Raw genomic sequence first — 22405 nt, forward strand, 5'->3', positions numbered from 1 at the left:
GTAGCCAGATTCTTTACCAGAGTGAAACTTAGTGGTTTCTAGTTCATTCCTGATAGAGATAGCTAATTTTCATTGTCAATTTGGGATTTAGAACCATCATGGGACATACCTCTGGATGTGTTTATAAAGGTGTTTTCAGAAAGACTTAACAGCAGGGAAGAATGTGGATGGCATGATTTCATAGGTTGAGGTCCCAGACTGAGTAAGAAGGAAAAAGCAAGCTAAGTACCAGTATCAGTCTCAGCCTTGCCTGCTGGTTATGGTTGTTGTGTGTCCAGTTGCCTCATGCTCCTGCTATAGTGTCTATCTTGAAACTTTGAACCAAAACAAATTCTTCAAAATCAGAAAAATATTTATTGAATGAAGAATGGGGGGGTAGGGCACACATGTGCTCATAGTATAGTGCAAGTATGGTGGTGAGAAGCAACTTTGGAGTTTCCACTTTTATGTTGGTTCTGGGCATTGAATGCCTACTGAGCCATTTGGCCTGCCCTCTATTCTTGCGTTTGTGTCTTCTTTCCATCTTTGGAGCTTGCTTTAGAAGAGCCCTCCACAGTGACCCATTAAGCTCTGCTTGTACCATTCTAATTCTTTTCTAGTCTTCAGTTCTTTTCCCATGTGGGTCAGATTGAATGCAACAATGATTCCATTTGGTTTTGTAAAAAGATTATTGTTATTTATGTGTACATCTATGTATGTGTACGCACATGTGCGTGTGGATACCTGTAGAGGCTAGAAGAGGGTATTGAATCTCCTGGAGTTGAGGTTATAGGTGGCTGTCAGCTGCCCATTATGGGTGAAGGAAACTATAAGATCTCTTAAATGTTGAGACATTGACTCAGCTCCCATCATTTTTTTTTTTAATGTTTTTGTGTTGCTGTCACCAAGTAGCTGACAAAAAAGTAACTTTAGGTATATTTAGCTCATGGTTTTAGAGTACAGTCGATCATGGTGGATATCTTTGGCTCTTGTAAGTTCCAGTACAGATGGCCACTTTTGGGACTTGGGATTTCTTTTCAAGGGGTAGTGTCAAAACATATCCTTTTTCGTTTTAACCTTTTCCTAAAGTTTCCCTCTTTTAGTGTAGAGTATGAGTTTATGCATGTACCTTTATGTGCTTGAAATTCACCACCTTTAATTGTGAAGACTGTAGCCATCTGTAACTGTTCTTAATAGCCAAACTTCATTTTACAGTTTATCATTTGATGTAGACAGTGATTTTCAATGATTAACTCATTGAGAGAAAAGAAGTAGTAGAGGAGATAGTCAAGAAAACAAGAGTGATCAAAGCACTGTCACCAGTTTGGGTGCTTCAGCTAGGGCTCAAAGCGAGACCTATTTCCTTGGTATTTCAGTTGTATTTTGCTGCCTTTTCTTATAGGAGCTTGGGAAAGGAATGAACTCAATGGAAATGGTAGCAAATAGATAGCCTTTGGAGACTGGCCATTGGGGAAGCCTGGCCTTGGGTTCAGAGATGTGCTTTTATCTCAGGAAGGACCTAAGTTCAAGGCAGGTGCCAAAGATAGGGGCTTTCAAATGGACCTAAACCTATTTAAGTAGTAAAGCCTCATCATGGTCAACTGGCTGTGTCCTGAATAGCTGCAAGAGCTCCACAAGATCTTGCCCTACAGCCAGCAGCCTAATGTGAGATAACAGGAGGAAAAGTTGATTCCCAGGCCTTACCAGGAGGAGAAGAAATCACAATTTGTTTGATAGCTGAATTTAAATTTCTCAGTCTCAATTTGAAATGATAAAGCTATGGTAGCTAGAGAGAGGCAAGAAGTGAGTCTCAAGCTGAAAAGCAAAGCACCTCTCCCAGCAGAAACAAACAAAAAAGCCAAGCTTTGATAAGTTATGTAAGTTATCCCATTTTCTTCTCAGCTTAGTATTTGTAAACCTGGTGCTTTTTCCAAGAGATCAGGTCTTTTTCACTGACCATGGCTGGCTCTGAACAATAGTGTCTTTCAGTTATCTGTTTCCCTTTACTCTGATCTGTGAAGCTTTTGATAGTTTCTTCATTAACCTGGGAACAAACAGCCTGAGATCTCAGTATAGATACTTAATGTCTTACTATACCTAAGGTTCCTTCTTCCTTTAGGCTAATCTCCCCTTCATACAAATGACCTGAATCCCAACTGAAATCCACGTGTTGTCTTTTTAATTATTCTATTCTCCTGTGGTGTTAATTTGGTGGAGTTTATCATTGTCTCAGATTCTGGTCTTTCACCCAGGCCTTGGTTTTCTTGGGTTGAGTCCACATCTACATAACATTGTTATTGTTGGTTCAAAACTGACATGAACTTAACCTACAATCCCAGCTTCCATACTGAGGGAACCCCAAATTGATTCTACATCACAAAGTCTGGATAATGTGGAAAGCACACTAGTTGGGAAATAAGAAGGTTCATTGTGGTCTTGCCATTCATTGACTTTGATTTTAGACAGATCCCCTTCCAGCTCTGGTCTGGCCTGTCCTGTCAGGTGGTGTGGTCCTTCTAGTGCTGCTCTCATCAGGGATAGGAAAACTATCTTCTGTGTAGTCTTAGTTGCACAGAACACTGTCTGACATGAGCTTTGGTGTGTTGGTTTCTGATTGTAAAGTCTGAGATTCTCCTCTTAGCTCTAGAGGGGGAAGGGGAACCATCCAACTGTCTCATTAGCATGGAGAAAAGAAAACAGTAATTACTTGTGCCTCCCTTGATAATTCTGCAGGGTTGGTTCTTAGGGAAGGAGGAGGGGAAAACTGGAGACAGCTTCAGCTGAGGAAGGAGAAATGTTCTTACTTAGTTCCCAGAATATGCAAAAGCAAGAATTTGCACATCTGTTGTATTCTTAGGACATTCCTCCGGGCAGGCTGGAGACTGCCTGGATTGAATTTCAATTTTTGTGACATACATTAATGTGCTTACTGTCTGACATTAAGTTACTGGCTATGCCAGGCATTCTGACATTTGCATTTGTTAAGGAGTAGGGTGGAGATTTGCTGGACCACTTTGTGACTTGGCTGAATTTTTGTTATGAGATCTTCTTGAAGCAACACAATATTTGGATTTATTATTCTATTCAAGGTTAGGTGTCTTTGTAAATGGGAGGAGTCTTGGAAAAACTGCAAGACTGTAGTGTTCTGTCAAGTCTAAGAAAAGCAGGACTCCGGAGGATTGAGGGCAGCTTTGAAAGTGGGAGGACATCTGGAACAGAATTAGCAAATTCATATGCAAGCTTGGCTGTGGACAATGACTGTTTGCTCTGTGTTAATCTTTCTTTCCCTGTGTGGGCAGTTGTGAGCCCAGAAGTACTGATTGTAGTAGAAGTGAATTGGAGAATGCCCTTTGCTGGTGAGCATTGCTGGAGGGAGCTTGGAGCTAGTAGGTTCTTCTGTTACTGTTTTCTCCTGCTGGTTGCTACTCCAGAGGGCAAGAGAACTCAGTCTCTGTCTCTGTCTCTGTCTCTGTCTGTCTCTGTCTCTGTCTCTCTCTGTCTCTGTCTCTGTCTCTCTCTCTCTCTCTCCCCTCCACTTTTCTCCCCCCTCCTTCCCCTTCCTCCTCCTCTCCACCTTCCTCCCAGGAAGATAGTTTCAGTGCCTCCTTTCAAGTAACCTTCTTTTAGACTTTGGAAGTCATTTATTGTAAACCACCAAGGGATATGTAAAGACATGTTTAAAAATTTGTTTACAAATATATAGGAAGTGATTGTTTCTGTCAGGTTTATATTCTTCTACCCCTTGAAGTATTCCCTTTCTTCCTCCTTTGGCCTTTTGCTTGATTAGTCTGCGTTTGCTGTCCAGGCTCCAGTGTTCCCTTAGCCTCTAGGTATATATTCCTGGTTTCCTTATACTTTTGTAGAATCTGTTTCCTATTTTTAGATGGAATGCTCTAAGGGAGGAGTAATTCTCTTCAGTCTTAACTTGCAGTTAATTGGGCCATAGTAATGTGGTTCCCAGGAACAGGGATAGAACACACATCCAGGACACAGTAAATGCTGATTATCAGAAAGGTCTCCATGTTATTATATAAGGTACTTTGATCAGATATTTCAGGAAAGGCCTACTTGTTAATAATCTCAACCCTTAGAATATAGTCTCCAGGGAATGGAGAAATGGCCTAGTGATTAAGTGACTGAGAATAGTTGCTACTCTGAAAAAGTAAGGCCCCTAGCACCCACATCCAGTGACTCACAACTACCTATAACTGTCACTTTAGGGGATTTGATTCTTTTGGCCTCCATGGGTACTGCACAAATTTGACATTCATTCACAAAAATCCACACAGAAACACATAAATAAATAAAAATAAATCATGCTCCTTTATAATTTTATTTTTGTGTGTTAATATTTATTTTCTTAGTTTTATTTATGCATGTCTATGTTTGTGTGAGGGAATGCCTTGTGTATGCAGGCGTCCACAGAGGGCTTGGGAGTTGCATTTGATAAGTGTTTATGAGATAGATGTCTGATGTGGGTGTTAGGAAACAAATATGTCCTATGGAAGAACGGGAAGTAAAAACTCTTAATCACTGAGTCATCTCTCTAGCCCCCAAATAAAACCAATCCTTAATTGGTGGGGTAGGGGAGTAAGATTACGCAGTGGGTAAAGGAACTTGCTATCAAGTGTGACTACCTGAGTTTAAAACCTGGGACCCACATGGTGAGAGGAGAGAGCTGACTCCTAAGTTGTCTTCTGACCCCAATATATGTACCATACATAGCATGCTCATGTGCAAGATACCTCCACTCCCACCTAAATAAGTAAATGGTTAAAAAAAAAAACAAGGATGTGGCCCAGTATGGATGGTAAAAGCCTGTGTTGTGGTTTCAAAGTGAAATGTCCCTTGTAAGTTCATGTATTTGAATACTTTGTCCTGAGCTGGTGGTGCTGTTTTAGAAGGGTGTAGACTCTTTTGGAGCTGGAGCCTACCTAGAGGAAGCAGGTGACTGTGGGACAACTTGAGGTTGTATAACCTAGTCCCATTTCCTGTCTGTCCTCTGCTTCCTGACATAGAGTGCTGTTAATGCCCTCCTCCCACTCCGTGGTGGACTATATCTCTTCTCCTTTCTAATATTGACTTACTAATTGAATTGTGTATGTATGAGTGTGTGTAGGTCAGAGGACAACCCTCTTGGTTAAGTCAGTTCTCTTCTGCCTTTTGGGTCTTTTGGATAAAAGTCAGGTGGTCAGACTCAGTAAAGTGCCTTTATCCGCGGATCCATTTTGCCAGTCCTGTACCCCTTATCTGTCTCTCTACTTTTCTTTCTTTATTTCTTAAATTTAACTTATTTTATATGTGAGAATGTTTTGCTTGCATGTATGTCTGTGTACCATGTGTGTGCCAGGTTCCTGCTTAAGTCAGAAGAGGGTTTTGGACTTGAGTTATGGATGAGTGTGTGTCACCATGTGGGTATTAGGAATTGAACCTTGGTCCTCTGCAAGAACAAGTGCTTTTAATTAACCTGAGCTTTCAGTTTCCTCTATCCCACCTTAAAGCCAAAATAGACTCTTCCTCCCATAAGTGGCTTTTTAAAAAGATTTATTTTTATTTTATGTGTGTCTTTGTCTGCATGTATGTGTGTGTATGTGCCTGGTGCCTGCAGAGGCCCGAAAAGGGCATTGGATCACCTGCAACTGGAGTCATAGGTGGTTGTAAACTGTCTTGTAGGTGGCCAAACTAAATACTGGTCCTCTGTAGGAGCAGCCAAGTGCTTTTAACTGCTGAGCTTTCTCTTAAGTGACTTTTTGTCAGGTATTTGTCACAGAAAAGTAACTAATGTACCTTTGTGATCTCCTTATATAACAATAGACTGACAGCTGGTTGGGCTGCAGAGACTTCTTTAATCCTGGTACTTGGGAGGCAGAAGCAAGCGGATCTCTGTGGGTTCAAGGCCAGCCTGGTGTGAGTTCCACAGAGAAACTCTTGAAAAATCAAAAACAAGCCAAAAAACTCTAACAGACAAACAAATAAACAAAATAACACCAAGAAAAGTGTCAAAAAAACAATAGCTGACAGCAGCATAACCAGGGTTGGGTGTGGTACATCTGTGCCCAACCAGGCTTGGAAAGTGGAGGCCGGAGGATCAGGAGGTAAGGACCATCCTTGGTTACATAATGAATTGAAACCCAGCCTGAGTTACATCAGATCCTATCTCAAAAAATAATATTTATATAATGGGTCATTACTGCTATTCTTTTAAAGAGAAAAGCCCTTGGTTTTTCCTCACTCTGCTCTTATGGCATCCTTTGAAAGGCTTCCGTGCCATTTTATCTAAAGTAGATTCTACTCTTAACTCCCTGTTTTTTATTTCATAACTGTTTAAATTTTCTTCCTAATACTCAACATGGTCTGAAATGATAGAAACCAGGATTCAAAATGACCTTCTTTCCTCTGTTACAGGTGAACCCTGATTATAGAGGAGACAGCTGCTGCTGACCCTGTGCCCCTAAGGCCGAAGTAGCTGGCTAAACTCATTCTTGGTACAGGTGAGTGAGGGTGTTCTGGCAGATTTGGCTAACCATGGTTAAGATAAAGGGTAACTGGTTTAGGAATTCTTTTCAGCCTTTGTACTGATATCTTACAATTACTATTTTTTTTCTAGGTATTGGATTATTCTAGAGATTGGATGTGAGCCTAGGTAGCTTGTTGGCCTGAGAGGAGAATTGAGGCCACTTTCTTGGAGTTGCCATAAGAATGTTTGGGATCATTTGCCAGAAAAAAAGTGCTTCCTTCTTTCTTGCTTTTGCCAGTGCTGGGGGCAAGGGTAAATCTCAGGACCTAGATCCTATATTCCCATTGGGGATCTTCTTGACCTCAGTCTCTTTGGCCTAGTAAGCCCCAGGTTAGCCTAAGGAAATCTTAAGTCTTCTCTGTTCTGCAGAATGTGATCATGAATGGGTTAGAAAGCAGTGATCCAGTAGAGCTGTGTGACTGGGTTAGAAAGCAGTGATCCAGTAGAGCTGTGTGAGTGAGTAAGGATGCAGTGATCTAATAGACCTGTGTGACTGGGTTAGAATGCAGTGATCCAGTAGAGCTGTGTGAGTGAGTAAGGATGCAGTGATCTAATAGACCTGTGTGAATAAATAGGTAAAGATGCAGTGATCCAGTAGAGCTTTGAATGGAAAGGATGCAGTGATCCAGTAGAGCTGTGTGAGTGTTAAGCAGCCCAGAGAGGAAGAGAAGGCACGACATTGAGAATGTATTATGTTAGCTCTCCCTTTATCTAAGATAACTCCATTTTATAGATGAAGAAATTGAGGCAAATAATCTAGGAACCCATAAAGCTGATCTTAGAATCAGCTCACTATGAACACCATTATGATGTGACAGACTTTTCTGGGAACTGCTTGATAGTTTCCTTGGAATTCTACTGTTTCTTTCTTAAAATTTTTCTAGAAAATTTAAGGAGCCAGCCTTCCTCAGAGATTCAAGTTATTTGAGGAACCCATCAGGACAGGGAGGAATTGGGGTTCCTTGTGATCAATGATGCAGTCAATGAGAAGGTCAGGGAGTACAAGGCAGGAAGATCTTAGTCAGGAAGTAGCTTATCTGTGACTGGGAGGAGAAGAAAATACCCTAAAATGAAGAGGTCTACGAAGTTGAGCTGACAGGAGTTACGGACCTGGACAGCTGGGTTGACATTGGGAGACAGTTTCTCTGTGTAGCCCTGGCTGTCCTGGAACTTACTCTGTAGACCAGGTTGGCTTCAAACTCCCAGAGATCTGCTTACCTGTGCCTCCTGAGTCCTGGGATTAAAGGTGTGCACCATCTTGAAATACCTGAGTTTTTAATTTCAGCGTGTCTTTGGACAGTCTTCATTCCCCCAGTTTGTAAAATTGTAACTTCCTGCTTCCCTGCAGCATTTTTTCCGTGTGTGCTAAGGACTGTACCTAGGGCATTGTATTTGCTTGGCAAGCACTCTACCACTAAGCTAAATCCCCAGTTCCCTGCCATATGTGTGTACAGCCATTCAGTAATAATGTAAAGACCCAAACAAGAAATCTAAATCAGAAAACTTTTGTGAATTAATATGTAGCATGAATGAAACCAGAAAGTGAGACCTGTTTGTTACCCTACTCCCCAAAGTCAAAAGAGAAGGTTTTTCTTAGGATGTTTCTGCTGTCTTTCCCCGAATCTTTCTCTCTTCTGTAGGACTTCCCCAGAGCAATATTTTATCATAGAGAAATGGATTCCAGGGCATAGGTGACAGAATCATTCAACACTGGCAGTTGAAGTTTGCAGCATGTGCTCTGCAGAGTTAGGTTTAAATGCACTCAGGGGCCCAGGCTTCACAGCCTCTGCTGTGGTGTAGATCTTGAAGCATCTCTTTTTAATAATCCATTTCAGAACTGACCAGCTCAGTACATAGCTTGTTTTCTGTTGCCACAGAATAGTCTACTACCACATCCACTGTTAGTGAAAGAATGGATACCTATGTTGAAGTTTCATGCCTTACTGGAGATCATCATTCCAGTTTTCCTACTGTCTTGCTTTTCTCCTCTGACCAGTGATTTAGGCTGTTTTGTTTTTCCCCTCTGTCTACTTGAAGGGGCACAGAGGAATATAATGCCCACATAGTGCTCGAGTTTTGTGTTGGCAAGTTTCAGTTGTACTCTGAATCTTCAGGTTTTTACTAATATTTTTCTGTCTTGCTGATCTAGAGTTCCAGGGATTATGATCTTTCCATGGCTTGTGTGCCAAGTTTAGAACTTACTGCTCTATGAAAACATTTCATTGTTACTTAAACATGTGAGCGGTTTCTTGTAAATAAGTGTGTAATATACAGGCAGTCTCATGGTTCCTAGAGCCCAACTGAAAAACAGAGAAGCAAACAAAACATTGCTGTCCTTAAGCCTTGCATAGTACTGATAAAAGTCTTGCTTTTTTAAACTTTTGCAGATAAAATTAAAAGCAATGAGAGGAGCTATGCTAATATTAATAACAGCTAGAGGTAAGAGGCGAAAGCTGGCAGTAATGGAAAGGATAAAAGAAAAATGATAATATACTTAAAATAATAGGCTGGAAGGCATTGAATATAGAGGTGGGTAACCGCACTACAAATAAATACCTGTGTGCTTTACTAAGATGGGGGTGGAACTTAGGGAAATAGGTAAGTTCTGTGGTTTTATCAGAAAAGTTAGTTATTTGTGGGATATACTACATTACTAGGCACATTCTGAATCTTCTATGTAAATTTATTTCATTTTCATAACAGCGCTTGGGATGTATTTGGTGATATTCTTGTTTTATAAATTACTAACACTTAGAGAAGGCACGAAGGCATTAATTGGAAGAGCTAAGCTTAGAATATAGTAGAATCTGGGTACAGAGACCTAAACCTTTTCTGTTATACTTGGGTTTGGGTTTTTAAACTGTTGTCCTTTTCAGCCTTTTGGATCAATAGCTCCCCATTTTTATTCATCCCACTATATTTCTGTTTTGAAGAAATTGTTATTAATTTACTTAGTACTTACTGGTATTTCCTATTCACCATGCATGGTTTTAGGTTTTGAGATCTAGCAGTGAATAAAATAATTTGATCTCAGCCAGGCAGTGGTGGCACACAACTTTGACCCCAGCACTGGGGAGGCAGAGGCAGGCAGATCTCTGTTGTGAGTTTCAGGACAGCCAGGACTGGTAAACAGAGAAACCCTGTCTCTGAAAACAAAAAGAAAGGAAAATAGTTTGATCTCATGGTTTACATTTTACTGGAAGAAAGCAGAAGAATGAATAAATATGAAGAAAAATAATGTAGGATAAGGGAATATGAGAACTATAGATTGAAAAAGGTCTGTCTGAGAAAATAAGGTTAGTGCAGAAGCTGAAGTGTTGAACTTTGTATATCTTGAACTAACATTCTAGGCACAAGGATTCAGCAAGGTCAGAAGTCCTGAAACAGAAGCATACTAGTTGTGTTTGAAGAAACCAAAAGTGTCCTTAGTGTCTAGAGAGGAAGTAAGCAAGGGACATTAGACTATGGAGAAGTTGTCTTAAAGATTAAGGACAAGTTATGTAAGGCTTTTGAATAGAGAAATGTTATGATTAGCTAGCTGTCTTTAAAAAAATATCCTGCAGGCGGTGATGGCATACACCTTTAATCCCAGCACTTGGGAGGCAGAGGCAGGTGGATCTCTGTGAGTTCGAGGCCAGCCTGGTTTACAGAGTGAGTTCCAGGACAGCCAGGGCTGTTATACAGAGAAACCCTGTCTCAAAAAAACAAAAAACAAAAAAACCAAATCCTCTGACCGACTACAACAGCTACTACCTCTTACTCTCTATGTAGTATGGTGTTGCAAAGAACTGGTGAGAGCGTTACCTTGTTCCAGTTCTTATTTATTTATTTTACAATGTAGTATTCAGTCTTAATTTGTTTGTGGTGGCTTACTATAAGAAAATTCCCTTTTACTCTAAGTTTATTGAGAGGTTTTATTATGACTGGTTATATTCTGTCATCAACATGGTATTATATTGATTTTCAGGTGCTAAATAAACCAAACTTGTATTCCTAGAATAAATCCCACTTTGTAGTAATGTATAATTATTTTTATGTGATACTAAATTTGATTGCATTTTTGTGGTGTCTTGACTTTCATATCAGAATAATAGTGGCCTCAAAGGCTAAATGAGAAGTAGAGTCACAGTCTGTTTTATAGTCTGAAAATTTGTAAAGAATTATATTATGCTTTAGAAGTTTGATAGAATTTACCACTGAAGCCATGTGGACATGAAATTTTCCTAAAACATCTTAAAATTACTAATTCATTATAAAAATGTTTTAGGGGTTTGTCCCTGAGTCCTCCCTACCTATCATGTCAATCACATTGTTTTCTATTGGTAGTTTGCCCTTTCCCTCTTAAATTTTTAAAAAGTATTTAGGTGCATAGGTGTATGCATGCTATTAGAAATTAGTTTGCAAAGAAAGACTACAATTATTCCAGTAAGAGTCTGAGCAAGGCAAAATTTTACTCTTGGTCTTTATCATGGGAATATACCATTTTATTTTAGCCGTTATCTTAGAACCACCACTTTGTGCAGAGAGAGTAAGTTGCTAGTTTTCCACTCTAGTCATGCTGCCCCCACACTTAAAACTAGTAGCTCATTCTCCTCTCTAGTCAATGTGCAGAATTGTTTGGAGCCTGGCTACATTCTTAACCTCCACAGAAGCAATTGGAAGAGAATTGAGATTTGAAGTTGACTATTTCTGGGTTTGAGCCCTAGGAAAACTTCTCTCTATTCTTATTCTAGGAATACAAGTTTGGTTTATTGAGCACCTTGTAAAGAGAAGCTTTTTGTTTGAGAGAAGCCTTCCCGCCAGCCTGGTTCTGGAGCCGTATCAGTCCCAAATAAACACACAGGAGGCTATATTAATTATGAAGCTGTTGGCCTTGCTTGTTTCTTACTAGCTAGCTCTGACTTAAGTAATTACCCCATAATTGTTAATCTAAGTATTTTTCTTACCGGAGAATAGTTCCGGGATTCCTACCCCATGGCGTTACATCTCGACTCTCCTGTGTTTCTCCTTCCCAGAGTCCTCCTGGACTTTTAGTCCCTCCTATCTTGGTTTCCTATTGGCTCAACAGTGCTTTATTGACATAAGACTTCCCCAACAGCACCTGAAAATCAATATAATACCATGTTGATGACAGAATATAACCAGTCATAATAAAACCTCTCAGTAAACTTAGAGTAAAAGGGAATTTTCTTATATAAGCCACCCACAAACAGATTAAGACTGAATACTACATTGTAAAATAGCTTCTCCCTTTTCCCTAGTTAATTACTAGCTAGTATTAGATGGGAGTCTTTATATACTCAGTGCTTTGAGCATGTGAATCTACAGTTAATTCAACAGTCAATTTTTAAAAAAAATTCTTTACTAGCATATACTATATATAACATTGAGTTTTGCATAACATTGAATTTTATGACATTTTCATGCATGTATATAATCATATATTCATGTCCTATCACTGATCTCCTTCCTCTTCTTAAGTAGTTTTCCTACTCCAACCCCATTGTCAAATCAGAGTAGGCTTACTACAGGAGCATATTTGAGAATACAGGCAACATAGAGTGTGGCTACACCACTGAAGAAAATGTCTAAGCTGGAAAAACTTTTAAAAAGAAAGCAATTATATATATATATACACACACACACACACACATAAATACATATATAATATTACATCTAAACACATGGAGCGAAGTCTTGTAGAAGTTAGGATTCTGCATGTATCTGCTGTACAATTGTTGCTCTGGTCCCCTTCCCCCTTTTTGCAATGTAAATTTGAGGTCTTCTGCTTTTCCCATCAGAGCCCTAAAATTCAGCCTCAAAGCCATTTGGAAAACCTAATGTGATTATGTCTGCTCACATCAAAACATTTCTGATGATTGAACAGTAGTAATCCAACTGGCAGTGTGCCACTTGGAGAGAACAGGATGAGAAATGATTATCTAGGTACATGGGGACTGTTAGATCCATGACTAGAAATACTCCACAAATCAACTAAAGATTTTGAAGACAGGATTTGCGGTAGGGGGTTCCTATCTAATCTTATAACTTACATTGGCCTATTTCCATTAATTTACTTCCTGCCTTGTGGCTTTATTACCTTTACTCTGCCCATGTTGCTTTCCTGCTTCCTCCATGTCTGGCTGGTGACTCCTCCCAACTCCACCCTTCTTCCCAGTGTTCTCTCTGCCCCGAAAGTTTTTCCTAACTATTGGCCATTTAAATTTTTATTAAACCAGTTACAGTGAGATATCTTCACACAGTGCAAAGGAATATTCCACAATATAAACAGTTGCACATTTTCCCATGTACTTGTATAAAAGACAGTGAATTGGCAAGTGTCCAAATGTTGCTGAGGCTGATGGGAGGCCACCTCTGCTATTCTGGACATCATTTCAGGTGTCTCAACAAGGTTATTATAGTTTGATAGAACCTTTCTTCATAATTATACAAATAAAGGTTCTGATTTCTATATGCTTGTTTACTAATTATGTTCCTAGGTTAATTCTTTCTCTCTTAAGAGCATCAGTTTTTATATCTAATAATAATAGTACTGTTTATAACGGCTTTTAAGATTCTGATAGTTTTTAGATATGAAGGTATGGTGGTGGGTCATTCTCTGCTTCCCCAGTGACTTGATGGCTTGGTTTTCTAGCTAATGGCACTGTTGAAGTGCTTAGACCATAAAGGTGATGACTTCATCAATGGGTTGAAACTATCCGTAGATTCATACTAAATGGGCTTTTAGGAAGTAGGCCTGGTTGGAAGATGTAGGTCAATTAAGACATGAGTTTGAAGGATAAATCTGGCCCCTCTGTCTTCACTTATTACTAGTTGCCATGAGGTGAGCAAACTCATTGGTTATAGGCCCATAGCAATGGAGCTAGTTAGCCATGGACTGAAACCGTAGACAAAAATAAATCTGTCCTTTTAGATGATTTGTCATTGTGACAGATAAACCTTACAGATTAGTATGAGAGTTCAAAATACTTCCATAAATATCATAATGTTTAAAACTTGCTTGAGTAAAGGCTAAGGTGAGCTGATCTGTTTTTGTTAGCTCTTTGAAGACTCCAGGAGATGGCAGAAAAGTCCATCTTTCTCTAACCACCCTTATCCTTAGAAATGCTGGGTCTCATTTTCTTTCTTAGTTTCATGGCCCAGAGGACTTGGGCAATAAAAAAGCCCCTCAGGTCAGGTTCTGTCATACCATTCGTCATACATGAGTAACCAGGACTGTAATGTAGCAGATACCAAGGGCAGGGCAGGGAGCTCAGGAAGCGAGAGCCGATGAACAAAAGGCTTTCTCTCTGTTCCTAATAAATTGGTCCTTGGAGATCCTAGCTTTGAAATTCTAATTGACACAGGAGGAAAAGATTCATTAGGCTCTGGACTCATTAAAATGCTCTGCTGCTCACCTTCAATTTATTCTTGGCAGTTCTTCAGAAGGAATTAAGTAAACTGACAGTCTGTGATGCTGTTGACAGCAGAGTCCTATGTGCTTGGTGGTATTGAGGGCTGTGGGTGTTGGTTGTGCCTCCTGTAATGGAATATATAGATGGTTTGAAAAGCACAGCGTCCCTGGGACTTCATGAGTTTAAATCTCACATGTCTTCAACCCTAGAAGGACATTCTGAGATCATAAGGGAGAGCTCATTTACAGATGGTCCAAAGAGTGACTGGAGCTTGCTCTTAAGATCACCAAGCACTTTAATGGTGAAATTACAGTCACATAGACTAACTTTGGGCAAAGAATATTTCCCTTGAACCCATTTTGAATTTTTAGAATCAGAATGTCAGTTATTGAAACATAATATTTTTATTTATGTATATGGGCATTGGGCATTTTGCCTTCATGGTGCTTGAGGAGACCAGAAGAGGGCATAGAATTAACAGGCAGTTGGGAGCTGCCATGTGTGTGCTGGAAACTGAACCCAGATCTGGGGGGTGGGGTGGGGGTGGAGATAAGTGTTTTTAGCCACTGAGCCATCTCTCCAGCTCTTAAAACACAATACACATTTTGTGTGCCAAGATTCTGTGACAAAGTAAGCATGGGGTTGGGGAAGGGGGAGGGTAGAAGAAGGGAGTCATGTACCTTTACCATTTTAGAGATTAGAAAAACTACCACATGGACTGAGGGGATGGGGTCAGTTGGTAAAGTGCTTGCTTGCCATGTAAGCATGAGGACCCCAAGTTCAATCCCCTAAACCAGAGTTTAAAAAATTAGCTCGCTGGTTGAGGCCAGCCTGATCTACAGAGCAATTCTAGGACAGGGAATTGAGAAACCCTGTCTCAAAAAGCAACGCCCCCCCATTAAAAAAAAAAAAGCTTGCTGGTCATGGTGGCTCATGGCTTTAATTGTGGGCAGAGGTAGGCAGGTCTCTGTTAGGTTAAGGCCAGCCAGGTCTACATAACAGCTCCAAGTCACTCAAGGCCACATAGTGAAACTGCCTCAAAAAGTAAGTTAGTAAATAAATAAATAAAAACTGAATGTGGTGGCTTGTGCTTATAATCCCAATGCTAGGGAAGTGGAGATGCCCTGTTTGAAAAAGGCAAACAAGATGGGTAGCTTCTGAAGAATGAGATTGACTTCTGGTTGCCACACTCACCTGTGTACAACAATTTGCATACATACATTCATTCACACCTACATGGACACATTTCACAGAAAGAATGACAGACAAAAGAAAAACGAATGATTACTACCAACGAGGAATTTGTTCACTAGAGAAGCATATATGGAATATTAAGGCTACAGGCCCAGCGCAACTGGGTTCTGTGACCCAGTCCTGAGATTAGATATAGTTCCTTCATTAAGAACACAGACTTAGACAGCTTCACTGTTCTACTAGGGCCTAGATTCAAGAATGCTTTTGGTTTTAGTTGGTAAAAGCATGGGAGAACAGATGGCCATCTCTCAGCAGTTTAGACCACGAGGGTATGATCTCAGACAAAGCTAGAAGATACATTGAGAGCTCTATATCTAGTTACTGCTGTTTTTTTTTCTTTTTCTTCTTTTTTTTTTTTAATTTTTAAAACTAGGCTCCTCCTAAGCTATTCTCTATCTCAGAACAAAACAAAATTAGCTAACTCTATTTCCCATCTCTAGCCTTCTACTCCCAATCCTTTCCCTTCTCCTAGTCCCACATATTTTTCCTACACTGACCTCAGTGTAAGAGCTACTGGAATCTGCTATCCTGAATGATCCTTTGAACCTATTTCCCAGGCATGTCTCAAGATGAAGTTAATGAGTCTGGTCCCACAACCCCTGTGATGTCTACTTTATTTAGATCGTTTTAGCTATAGGTCTCCTACCAGGCTCCCATCCACTCTCCCATTTCTTATTCCCAACCTTGAAGAATTAGATTGGCTGCTTACTATGACTGCATAGCAGCCTAAAGAATAATCAATACTGAGAGAAACTGATGGTTCTTGATTATCTAAAATGCTGTCAAATTTTAGTAAGTATTAAGGGGCACATGACTTGGAATCCCTGCAAGAGTGCCATAAAGTTTTAGGAAAAAAGAAAAGATAGCAATATGTATTTATGTCATATTAGAAATTTCCTAATATCCTGACTTTTGTACCTGGTTTTACCTTTGAGCTATTGAGCTGCTCTGAGGGAAATAATATAATGCAAGGATTTCTATTTCTGCTTGACATTTATGGAAGCCTAGGGAAGGTTAGTGACCATTTAATAATCTTAATGGCAGAGCCCAAACAGAAATAAGATTTGGGAAATAAATGGTTACAGACTTGAAACATAGTGTTCATCACTTTCTAGTCATGTGACTCTGAGGAAGTTATTAAACCTCTCTGGGTCTGTTTCTTTCTGTGTCATATGAGGAAAACATGTACTTAATATAGCTGCTTTGTGTTAGCACCCTACGGAAGAAATATTAGAAACTCAGTATTGTTCCTATCTCAGTGGGTTTTCTTCCCAAAGATTTATTCAACTTGTTTTTAATTTTGTGTGTACCCTTGTGCAGCAGCATTGTGCATGTGTGTGTGTGGGGCTGTCAAGGCCAGAAGTCTTCTGGAAGAGCAGTACATGTTAGTACTGCTGAGACATCTCCAACTCCTTATGGTCTTTTATTTTGTTTGTGAGACAGGGTCTCACTCAAGGTTGGCCTTGATCTTTCTGCCTCTGTTTCAGTGCTTTAAATGTGTATTATTTATTGTTTTTTTGAAAATATATTCTTTTTCTCATACAGTATACCCTGATTATAATTTCCCTCCTCTGCTCTTCCCAGTTCCTGTCCATCTTTCTTCCCTCTCCTCCAGATCCACTCCCTTTCTGTTTCTCCTTAGAAAAGAACAGACTTCTAAGAGATAACAACCAAATGTGACACAATAAAATAAGATGATGTAAAAACTATCTTATTGTCAGATATGGCCACCCAACAGGAGGAAAAGAGTATCAAGAGCAGGAAGAGGAGTCAGAAACACACTTGTTCTCAGCAGTCAGGTATTCCATAAAATACTAAGCTAATAACTATAATATATATGTAGAGGACCTGGTGTAGACCCATGTCGGCCCTATGCTTGCTGCTTCACTCTCTGAGTTTATGTGCACTTTGCCTAGTTGATTTAGTAGAGGGCCTTGTTCTCTGATGTTCTCCATCCCCTCTGGCTCTTAAAATCTTTCCACCTCCTCTTCTGCAGGATTCCCTGAGCTCTGACGGAGGAATTTGATGGACCTCCAATTTAGACTCCCCTCCCCTGGCTGTGGGTCTCTGCATTTGTTCCCATCTGCTACCAGAGGAGGTCTCTCTGATGATGGTTGGACAAGGCACTGATCTTTGAGTATAGCAGAATATCATTAGGAATCATTTTATTATTTTTTTCTTTTTAAAGAGCCATAGTGTTTGGTTTTACCCTAGGTCTCTGGGCTATCTAGTCTCTAGTTTTTGGTTAGCTAGGCAGTGTCAGGTATGAGTTCCTTCAGACATTGGCTGACTGTGCCACCATTGCTTTAGTATATTTTGCAGGCAGGACAGATTGTAGGTCAGGTTTTGTAGCTGTGTTGGTGTCCATGTTTCCTTTCAGTAGCCTGCAGAGTACCTTCCTACACCAAACAGTAGAATGTGGTGGTGAAGGCTTCATGTAGGCACCAGCTCAGCTTCTCCATGTTCAGTGAGTTGTGTGGGTGGTGTTCTTGGCAATGGGATCTTGCTGTCCATTTGCTGAGAACAACAGTTTGAATTGTTTGAGGATTTCCATGGGCCTTCTTAACCAACAACTCAATTGAATTCAACCGAGTCCAGCCACTGAAGTCTTGCCTGGCTACAAGAGATGGCTAGTTGAGACTCCATATGCACCATTACTAGGATTCCTCAGTAGGATTACCTTCATAGATTTCAGGAAGTTTCTGCTGCACTAGGTTTCCACACCACCCTACAAATGCACCCCAATTCCATCTCTTCCCTACACTTCCTCCCTCTACTCCATCTCTCCCCTCTCCCTAATTCCCCACCCTCCATCCCAGTCCACCTATAAAATTTATTCTATTTTCCCCTCCCAGGAGATCCTCTTTTTGCCTAACCTCTGGGTCTATGGATTGTAGATTGGTTATTGTTTCCTTAATGGCTTCTTTATCAAAAATCAGGTGTTCATGTGTATGGATTTATGTCTAGGTCTTCAGTTTGATTCCGTAGATCAACTTGTCTGTTTAGTTTTGTAGTACAACTTGAAATCAGGAACGGTGGAATGTCCAACAGTTCTTTGATTGTTTTAAATATCCTGGGTTTTTTGTTTTTCCATATGAAATTGAGAATTGTCCTTTCAAGGTCCAAAGAAAATTGTGTTGGAATTTTGATGGGGATTGCATTGAATCTGTAGATGGCCATGTTTGCTATGTTAATCCTACTGATCTTAGAGCATGGGAGATCTTTCCATCCTCTGATATCTTCAGTTTCTTTCTTCAAAACTTGGAAATTTTTATTCTACAAGTCTTTTCACTTGATTGGTTAGAGTTACCCCAAGGTATTTCATACTATTTGAGACTATTGTGAAAGGTACTATCTTCCTGATTTCTTTCTCAGTCAAGTCCATTTGTCATTTGTATAGAGGATTTTTTTTTTCTGAATCTTGTTTCCAGTCATTTTGTTGAAAGTGTTTATCAGCTGTAGGAGTTTCCTGGTAGAACTTTTAGGATTGCTTACGTATACAATCATACCATCTGCAAATAGTAAAACTTTGACTGCTTCCTGTCCAATTTGTAGCCCCTAATTCTCCTTCAGTTGTCTTACTGCGCTAGCTAGAACTTTGAATGCTATATTGAATAGATAATGGAGAGAGTGATCAGCCTTGTCTTGTTCCTGATTTTAGTTGAATTGCTTTGTGTTTCTCTATTTAATTTGATGTTGGCTACAGACTTGCTGTAAATTGCCTTTATTATATTTAGGTATGTCCCTTATATCCCTAATCTCTTCAGGATGTTTATCATGACCAGCTGTTGGATTTTGTCAAAGGCCTTTTCTGTATCTAATGATGATCATGTGATGTTACTCTTTCAACAGTGTTCCTTCTGTTTTTATTTTGTGGAATAAGTCGAGGAGTATTGACATTAGCTTTTTCTTTCATAGTCTTGTAGAATTCTGCCCTAAAACATCTGGTCCTGAGGTGCTTTCATTTGTTTGTTTGTTTGTTTGTGATAGGGTTTTTCTAGCCTTACTTGTCCTGGAACCTCATTCTGTAGACCAGGCTAGCCTCGAACTCAAAGAGATCCGCCTGCCTCTGCCTCCCGAGTGCTGGGATTAAAGGTGTGTGCCACCAACACCTGGCAGTAGTATAGGGGTTTTTTGTTGTTGTTGTTGTTGTTGTTGTTGTTGTTGTTGTTGTTTTACGAGACAGGGTTTCTCTGTATTGTTTTGGAGGCTGTCGGTCCAGCCCGGCCTCGAACTCACACAGATCCGCCATGTCTCTGCCTCCCGAGTGCTTTGATTTTGTTAATCTGAATAATCTGTCCCTGGCTTTTAGTTAGTTTGGATAAGTATTTGTCTATTGTTGATTTTTCTTAAAAAAAAAAAAGATGCCATGTTTCATTTATATATTTTTTGCAGTCTCGTTTCTATTTTATTGATTTCATCTCAGTTTGATTATTTCTTGAGGTCTGCTCCTTTTGGGTGGCTTACTTTTTGTTCTAGAGCTTTTAAGTGTGCTCTTAAGTTTGTGGTATGAGGTATCTCTACTTTTTTTATGCAGGCACTTACAGTAAACGTTCCTACTTTCACCATGTCTCATAAATTTAGGTATACTACTTATTCATTCTCATTTCTTCGTTTCTGTTTTTTTTTTCCTTGATCCACTTTTCATTCAGTAGAGAGTTGTTCAGTTTCCATGAGTTTGTAAGCTTGCTGTTGTTTCTGTTGATACCTAGCTTTAATCTGTGGTGGCCTGATAGGAAGCAGGGAGTTACTCTAATTTTCTTGTATCTGTTGAAACTTCCTTTGTGTGTTCAAGTATGTGGACAGTTTTGGGGAAAGTTCCATGAAGTGCAGAGAAGAAGGTATATTCTTTTGTGTTTGGGTGAAATGTTCTGTAAATATCTGTTAGGTCCATTATTTCTCTTTAGTTTTTGTCTGGATGGCCGTTCTCTTGGTGGAAGTAAGGTATTGAAGTCTCCTACTGTCAGTACGTGAAGTTCAATATGTGATTTAAGGTGTAGTAGTGTTTTTTGTACAAACTTGGGTGCCCTTTGTGTTTGGGCATAGATGTTAAGAATTGAAATAACATTTTGGTGGTTTTTTCTTTTGAGTATATGGTGTCCTTCCCCATCTCTTTTGATTAGTTTTGTTTGAAGTCTATTTTGTTAGATACTAAAATGGCTACACCAATTTGCTTGTTAGATCCATTTACTTGAAATACCTGTTTCCAACCCTTTACTCTGAGGTGATGTCTACCCTTGATGTTGAAGTGTGTTTCTTGGATGCAGCAGAAGAATGGATCCAGTTTTTCACGTCTATTGTGTCAGTCTGTGTCTTTTTATTAGGGAATTGAGACCATCAATATTATAAGGTATCAATGATTATTGAGTCCTGTTATTTTGTTGTTTTTGTGTATTGTGTGTATTGTGTGCTTCCCTTTTGATTTCGCTGGTGAGATTATTTGCTATACTTTCATGGGTGTAGTTAATCTCCTTAGGTTGGAGTTTTCCTTCTATAGGGTTGGATTTATAGATAGATATTGTTTAAATTTTACTTTTTCATGAATATTATTGTTTTCTCCATCTATGGTTATTGAAGGTTATTCTGGGTACAGTAGTCTGTGCTGGTGTCTGTGGTCTCTTACAATTTGTAGGAAATCTCTTCAGGCCCTACTGGCTTTTATCTTCTGTGTTGAGAAGTCAGGTGTAATTCTAATAGGTGTAATGCCTTTATATGTTGCTTGGTCTTTTTTCCTATAGGTTTTAATACTCTTAGTTCTGTATGTTTAGTGTTTTGATTATTATGTACTAAAGGGACTTTCTTTTCCATTCTAATCTATTTGGTGTTCTGCTTGCTTGTTGTACCTTAGGCATATCCTTCTTAGGTTGGACCTTTGAGCTGGATTTCTTCTCCTTTCTCTATACCTATTGTTTGTAGTTTTGGTCTTTTCGTTGTGTCTCAGATTTCCTGGATGTTTTGTGTTAGGGTTTTTAGAGTTGATATTATCTTTGACTGATACATCTATTTCCTCTATCATATCTTTAACGCCTGAGATTCTCTCTTCCATCTCTTGTATTCTGTTGGTGAAGCTTGCCTCTGTAGTTCTTGTTCAAATTCCTAAACTTGTCATTTCCAGAATTCTCTTAATTTGGGTTTTCTTTTTTTTTTAATATTTTTATTTTTGCCTGTTTGAGTGTATTAGATTCCTTGGAACTGGAGTTACAGACAGTTGTAAGCTGCCATGTGGGTGCTGAGAATTGAACCTGGGTCCTCTGGAAGAGCAGCAGTGCTCTTAAGCACCGCGCCATCTCTCTAGGCCCTCAATTTAGGTTTTCTATATTGATTCTATTCCCAATTTCAGGTCTTGGACAATTTTATTTATTTTCTTACACCGCTTTCTTGGGTTTCTTTAAGGAATTTATTAATTTCCTCTTTAAGAAGCTCTGCCATATTCATAAAGGCTGTTTTAAGGTCTTTTTCTCTTCTTCAGCTATGTTGGACTATTCAGGGCCTGCTGTGGTAGGATAGCTTGGCTCTAGCAGAGACTTTATTTCCCTGCATGTTATTGTGTTTTTGTTTTAGGTGCATTGATGTTTTGTCAGCATGTATGTTTGTATGAAGGTGTCAGATCCCCTGGAGCTGGAGTTACAGATAGGTGGGAGCTGGGAATTGAACCTGGGTCCTCTGGAAGAGCGGCCAGTGTTCATAACCACTGAGCCATCTCTCTAGTCCCCACTGATTGTGTTTTTATGTTGGTGTCTCAGTATCTGGGGTTGGGATGATTATAGGTCTGGGGCTGATTGCTCAATTTGTCTTTGTTAGGTGGTTGTTTTGTTCCTTGGTTTCTGATTCTTTGAATTTTTGGAGAGTATAATGGCTGTTGCCTGTTTTCCTGGCATGTTCTGCTGGTGTGTTCACAGGGAATGCCTGCTGGTATTGGAAGATGGGATACTGGGATGAGTTAGGGGAAGGAAGGGTGGAGGAGGTTTTTTGTGATCCTTTGGGAACATGCTCAGAAGACCACAGCAAGTTTCCTGCTACAGAGGTGGGGATGAGACTGGGGGAATTGGATCTTAGGAGCCTTTGGAGAGGTTTGCCCTCAGCTTACTTGTTGCCCTGGGAGGAGTGGCCTTTGGGTTAGCCAGGGCTGCCTGCTGGAGTTGGGTTTGGGAAGAAGCAACAAGTGGAGGGAGGGAGGGGAAAGTCTATAAGATCCACAGAAGATACAGGCAATGGAGAAGGAACACCAGGGATGAGACTG

At 39.8% G+C, this 22405-nt stretch overlaps 1 protein-coding gene across 2 annotated transcripts in view; it reads left to right on the forward strand.

The window, feature by feature from the left end:
- Raly (RALY heterogeneous nuclear ribonucleoprotein) overlaps nt 1–22405 on the forward strand; it is a 73660-nt gene that overhangs the window by 22187 nt on the left and 29068 nt on the right. For both annotated transcript variants that reach the window (XM_021235636.2, XM_005084641.4), the window contains exon 2: nt 6385–6470. The gene's annotated coding sequence lies outside the window, so the exon portion shown is untranslated. The remainder of the gene's footprint in view (nt 1–6384; nt 6471–22405) is intronic.

The sequence above is a fragment of the Mesocricetus auratus genome, unplaced genomic scaffold (assembly GCF_017639785.1).
Source record: "Mesocricetus auratus isolate SY011 unplaced genomic scaffold, BCM_Maur_2.0 Super-Scaffold_100028, whole genome shotgun sequence".
NCBI classification, from domain to species: Eukaryota; Metazoa; Chordata; class Mammalia; order Rodentia; family Cricetidae; genus Mesocricetus; species Mesocricetus auratus.